Raw genomic sequence first — 7,033 nt, 5'->3', positions numbered from 1 at the left:
GCCTTTGGAACCAAGCCTGCCCTGCTGGGATATGCTTCAGGGACCTGAGGATGGAACACTCACCTGGGCCAGCGGACACACACACACACACACACACACACACACACACACACACACAGAGAGAGAGAGAGAGAGAGAGAGAGAGAGAGAGAGAAGCAAAAACTTTGTCCAAGAAAGGCACAGATGCATTTATAACCAGATTCCAAGGTCAGCTGCTTGAAGCATAAAGCGAGGTCATGTTCTCTTGCTTCTTGGATTAGGTAATCTCTCAAAGAAATCTCAGGGTCCTCCTTCCAAATAACTCCAAGACCCCCGGCCCAGCGGATGCTCTCTCAGTCCAAAGGTCAAGCCCTTGTCACAGCACCTCGAGGAGACAACCAGACAAGTCACCTGAGTGTCAGTTGCAGCGGCCAACACCACAGGGTGTCGCTGTTAGGAAAGGTCCCTCCGACTCCAGCTCTGCAAAGTCCCCCAAGCTCACGGCCAGAAATCCTCAGCCACCAGGCAAGGAGCTGGCCTGGCCTGTCTTCCTGGCTCCTCTCCGTCTCAACTGGACCCACAACATTGAGTCCCCTGGGAAAAGAGCATGGCACGCTGACCACACTTCTTAAGGCTGCCCAGTCACAGCCCCACCCTCAGGCTCCCCAGCTGGGCCAGGGCAGGAGCCAGGCTCCCCTCTCTGTTTCAAAGCCCTTCCCGCAGCGCCCCCCTTCACCTCCTGTGCAGGGATCAGTGCTGCTGCTTTCAGGGGAAAACCACAGTCGCCCTGTATGAAATCTGAGGACACACACATACAGCTGCGTGGTGGAGGGTGTCGTGGATCTTTGTCATTGCTATGAGAATCTTGCTCCCAGCTGCAGTCCATCTGATACCTACTGGAGGTGTGCACTGCATCAGTTGAGGCCACCATCCTGCCCACCTGTGATCCAAAAAAAAAAAAAAAAAAAGATCTGCAAAGAGAATGGAGATCTGGAGTCAGCCTGCGTGATGGGTGGGAAGCTGCTGCCGTCCCGAGCCGCAGAGGCAGAAGTCAGTGGCCCAGACTCCAGGGCCTAGTTACTGGCGTGTGCATATACACGCACACACGTATGTGCAGACTCGTGAGTGTGTGCATATAACCATAGAGGATACAATGAACATAGAGGATACAATGAACTGCTACATGTTTCCATATGTGTATATATTATATATATGTACTGGTTTGTATGTATGTGCATATTTACTGGTATATGTGTGTAGACTATTATGCATGTATGTATGTATACATATACTGGTATGTATGCATGTGCATATATAGAGGTATATATGTGTGTATTTGTATCTATTTACTAGTATATATGATGTGTGTGTGTACTGGTATGGATGTGTGGGTATGTGCATTTGCTGGCATGTTTGTATGTGTTTGCTAACACACACGTGCACAGGCAGAATGCTTCCAGGGGACCGCACAGCCTCTAGTTCGCAGCCCCCACCCCTCCCTTTGCCCCTGCACTCTCCCCTCTCTGAGCCGCATTCGCATGAAAGGGTGCAGGTTCTGACCTGGCAGCGCCACCTCCTGGACACTTGGGGATTTCAGCGCCTGCTTGGCCACCAGCACTCAGAGGGAAAGATGAATCTGAGGGAGATCAGGCGATGGGGCACTAAGTGAAGTCCCCAGGATCACAGCGTTCTCAGACGGCCCCAGCAATCCATTTGCAACTCTATAGATGAATTCCAAAGGGCCAGAACCCTTAATAAATCAGGGACTCCTCCACCTCGAGGTGGGGAAGACTCAGCCCCAGGGGAGTAAAGTCTGGGTGACCCCAGGAGGGACAGGGGAACTTGCTGGGCACTGGCCCTGTGCTGCCACAGCTTGTCAGGGAGGTTTCTACAGCATGTGGAGGGAGGTGGGTGGTGGGGGCAGTAAGAAGAGGGAGGGGAGGCTCCAGGGGGGCCGGGATGGCGTGCTCGAGGCTTCGGGGAACCTGGAGTGGAAGAGAGTTTTAGAAGAAGCAAGCCAGGGCCAGCCATGGTGGCTCACACATGTAATCCCAGCACTTTCGGAAGCAGAGGCGGGCAGATCACCTGAGATCAAGAGTTTGAGACTAGCCTGGCCAACATGGTGAAACCATATGTCTACTAAAAATACAGAAATTAGCCAGGCATGGTGGTGCACTTCTCTAGTGCAGCTACTCAGGAGGCTGAGGTAGGAGCATCACTTGAACCCAGAAGGCAGAGGTTATAGTGAGCCGAGATCATGCCACTGTACTCCAGCCTGGGTGACAGAGTGAGACTCCATCAAAAAAAAAAAAAAAAAAGACAACGCTTCAATAGGACAAATTGAAATCCTGTCCAGTGGAACAGCACTTCTGAGGTGTTCCTGCCAAGACAGATCATGCAAATCAAATCCGCAGGGGGCGGCAGTCTCTCAAGTGGCGGCATAGCCCACAGAATAACTGGCCCTTAATCTTTGAAAGTGTCAAGGCCATGAGAGTCAAGAAAAGACTGAGCTCAGCTTCAGACTCTAGGAGACTAAGGAGATGTGACAACCGAAAGCCACATGCCAATTTGCACTGGGTGCATTCACTGTGAAGAAGTCATCAGGCCACTGGGGAGACTGGAACAGCAGCAACGCGCCCCAGGAACTTGAGTTGTGAGTGAAGGTTGTTCTGACCGACCAGGTAGGAGAAAGTCTGTATTTGCAGGAAATACACGGGAGTATTGAGGGTGATGGAGCATCGGAGGTGGAGTATTAGGGAGCAAGTGTTGACAATTTACCCTGAAATCGTTCAGGAAAAATACATGATTTGTGCTGCAGTGGAAGCTTTTCTGTAAGTTGGAGATTATTTTAGATTTTTTTAAAATTACACACACACACACCCACAAAGCTATCTCTGGCAAATTCCTGAGAAGAACAGGACTCTCCCCCTCCAATGAGCAATTCTAACCAGGGAAACTTCTCTACCTGGCATTGCAATCTGGCCCGCAGGAAGTGCTTCCCTGGCCCCAACCCCTCTTCCCTCAGCTCCTAACAGGATGGAGTCAGGGAAACAGGATCAACACACCTGAGGGTCCAGCCCGTAGAGCGTCGGCAGGGAGGGCCATCACTGGCTTTTACTGGGCACTCACCGTGCAGATGGGGTTTGAAGTCAAGCTGACCAGGGATTGAATCTTGCTTACCTTAGCTGTGTGATCCTGGGCAAGTCGCTTTACCTCTCTGAGTCTTGGCTTTCTGCTGTGTAAAATAAGGACAAATTACTTCTATCTTGCTGGGTTGTGGTTCAGATTAGAGAGAATTGTGCAGAATGTCAGGTACAGCAATGGGTTTCCAGACGTTAGGCCTGTGGGAAGTCAGCCTCAGAATCTCCTGGGAATCTTCTTACCAAACACAGATTCCTGTAACCTACTCTCAGAGATTCTGATCAAGCTCACCTGACCAGTTTCGGCTACACCTGCTGAACTATTTACCGAACTATTTACAGCTCTCCAAATGCACTAGAGCACTTCTTACCACCATGCCTTTGTACACACATTTCCCCCATCTAGAATGCCCTTCCCCCTTTGATTAGAAACTCCTATGCATCCTTCAAAACCCAGCTGAAATGTCTCCCTATTGATGAAGACTTTCCTGACCAGGCCCCCACTTCCCAGTACTCCCTTCTTTGCCTGACCAGTTGTTATGACATCAATAAGAAGTATAATTACCTTCCATTTAGTGAATCTAAGTATAATTACCTTCTATTTAGTGAATTCACATACTGTATCTTAACAACAGTTATGCCAAGGACTAATTATTAGCCCTGTTTCCCTGTTTACATATGAAAAAGCTGAGTCTCTTGAGACGAAGCTTCATTCTTGTTGCCCAGGCTGGAGTGCAATGGCGCCATCTTGGCTCACTGCAACCTCTGCCTCCCAGGTTCAAGCAATTCTCCTGCCTCAGCCTCCCAAGTAGCTGGGATTACAGGTGTGCGCCACTACACCCGGCTAATTTTTTGTATTTTTAGTACAGAAGGGGTTTCACCATGTTGGCCAGGCTGGTCTTGAACTCCTGACCTCAGGTGATCCCCCCCGTCTCAGCCTCCCAAAGTGCTGGGATTACAGGCCTGAGCCACCGCGCCCGGCCTTGGGTTAGGGTTCATTCATCTGAGTCCTCATCAGCACATTCCCTGATGCACAAACAGCAGGGAGCGGTAAGTGTCGGTCCCTGTCTCCCAGGTCCACACTGCCTTCCGTCACACCAGGCTCTCTCCAGGCTGGCTGAGAGGGTGGAGCTGGGAGCCTCTGAGGCTGGTAAGCCGCATGCCTTTGGGAGGTGAGGGGGACACAGGGTGGGGTAACCGAGCAGGGCCTCTCCTAAGGAGGGCTTCCCCGGCCTTCCCTGGAGCGCAGCATCGACATTCGCCACCAGGGGGTGCTGCCGCACCGTTCCCGGCGCCGCCTCTGCCCCGCGAAGGACTGGGGCGTTTTCCACCGGGCGGGCGTGTGTCTGGGGCTGACTCAGAATCCTCAGACTCAGAGTTCACAGACGGAGGAACTCACGCTCAGACGACTGAACAAAAATATATAGAGCATGAAATTTTCACTCCAGAAATAGGGCCCCTCTCTCCCCCTTGGGGAAAAGCGTTTGCCCTACTTCAGTAGGAGTTACCTCGCCAAGGCTTTTAGGAGGCGCCGCACAGCTGTGCTCCTGCTCATTGAAAAAAGATGCCGAAAGTGTAGAATTTGACCACAAACAGCCGAGCTCCACAACGGAGTGTGGCTTGTGTGCCAGGCCCTGTGCTGGGGGTGCAAAAGGCCCCCCGTGTCTAGCCTGGCAGCAGCGACTCCGGGGTCCCTCCAGCAAGCTTGGCTACAGGTGTTCAATCTTACTGACGTATTTTACAACTACAGCTACATTTTTCCAGCCCAAATTCAGTACACAGGACCTAGCAAAGCATTCCCGAGGCAAACGGCTTTCTAGGAAGTGTAGCTTAGGCGCCTAAGTCCTGGCATTCTGCGGCTGCCGGCGTACGGGAGCCGTGAGCAGAGGATTTGAAAACGGACCTGTCTGGAAAGCCAGGTCAGAGGGGCCCAAGAGCAGCGCTGGGCAGGCCCCAGATACCTCTCTTGTAGGGGACTCTGGGGTCTCCTCCCCTCACAGACCCTTGTCCTCCACGAAGCTTCTTCCGGGGGCCAGAGCAAAGTCCCTCTTCTGTCTGGCATTCCACCCAAGCCGCCTCCTTTTCTCTCTGCACCTTCTCCTGGGAAATCTCATCCAAGTCCATGGCCTTAAGCCTCTATCAAAGATGCCCCTAAGGCCAGGTGCAGTAGCTCACGCCTGTAATCCCAGCACTTTGGGAGGCTGAGGTGGGCGGATCACCTGAGGTCAGGAGTTCAAGACCAGCCTGGCCAACATGGTGAAACCCCATCTGTACTAAAAATACAAAACATTAGCCGGGTGTAGTGGCGCACACCTGTAATCCCAGCTACTTGGGAGGCTGAGGCAGGAGAATCCCTTGAACCCGGGAGGCGGAGGTTACAGTGAGCCAAGATTGTACCACTGCACTCCAGCCTAGACCACAGAGTGAGACTCCATCTCAAAAAAACAAAGCAAAACAAAAAGCAGAGATGTCCCTAAGACACCATTACTGAACGTACAGACCAATAAATAACGATGATTACACAAATCACATGATAAATTGCATAACACCACACACACACCACACACACACACCACATACCACACACACATCACACACACACCACACACGCCACGCACACACGCCACGCACACACACCATACACACACACCACACACACACCACACGCACACACACACACCACACACACCACACACACACACCACACACAGACCAAACACCCACACGTACCACACACACCACACGCACACACACCACACACACACCACACACACACACCACATACCACACACACACACCACACACACACCACACACGCCACACACACACGCCACGCACACACACACCACACACACACCACACACACACCACACGCGCACACACACACCACACACACCACACACCCACACGCACCACACACACCACACACACACCACACACACACCACACACACCACACACCACGCACCACACGCACCACACACACACGCATCACACACACACCACACACACACACACCATGCACGCACTGCACACACGCACACACACGCTGCACACACACACCGCACACACCACACACACCACACACACACCACACACCACACACACCACACACTGTGAACCTAAAAGCGTCTGAGACTCCCAATCAATTTAGAAAGTTGATTTTGCCAGTGTTAAAGACGCACCCATGACACAGCCTCAGGAGGCCCTGAAGACATGTGCCCAAGTAGTCAGGGTACAGCTTGCTTTTATACACTTTAGAGATACACGAGCCATCAATCAATATATGTAAGATATACGTTGGTTTGCTCCCATAAGGCGGGACAACCTGAAGTTGGGGGGACTTCCAGGTCATGGGTAGATAAGAAACAAAAGGTTATTTTGGGCCTTTGATCAGCCTTTCACTGAATACACAATTTAAATGGGGGGACAGGGTAGAGGAATAGTCACTTAGGCCTTAGTCTAACTCAGTGAACCTGCATTTTTATTTAAAAATAGGACAGAGGCGGCCGGGCATGGTGGCTCACTCCTATAATCCCAGCACTTTGGGAGGCCGAGGCTGGCGGATCACGAGGTCAGGAGATTGAGACCATCCTGGCTAACACGGTGAAACCCCGTCTCTACTAAAAATGCAAAATATTAGCCGGGCGTGGTGGCGGGCACCTGTAGTCCCAGCTACTCGGGAGGCTGAGGCAGGAGAATGGCGTGAACCCGGGAGGAGGAGCTCGCAGTGAGCTGAGATCGCACCACTGCACTCCAGCCTGGGCGACAGAGCCAGACTCTGTCTCAAAAAAAAAAAAAAAATAGGGCAGAGGAAGCTATCAGATATGCATTTGTCTCAGGTGAGCAGAGGGATGACTGAGTTCTGCCCTTTTCCCACATCTATGAAGACAAGCTGTCAATTTACATTGCCAG

The sequence above is a fragment of the Macaca mulatta genome, chromosome 13 (assembly GCF_049350105.2).
Source record: "Macaca mulatta isolate MMU2019108-1 chromosome 13, T2T-MMU8v2.0, whole genome shotgun sequence".
In the NCBI taxonomy this organism is placed as follows: domain Eukaryota; kingdom Metazoa; phylum Chordata; class Mammalia; order Primates; family Cercopithecidae; genus Macaca; species Macaca mulatta.
The sequence above is the reverse complement of the archived record's forward strand: the minus strand, read 5'-3'. Positions refer to the sequence as shown.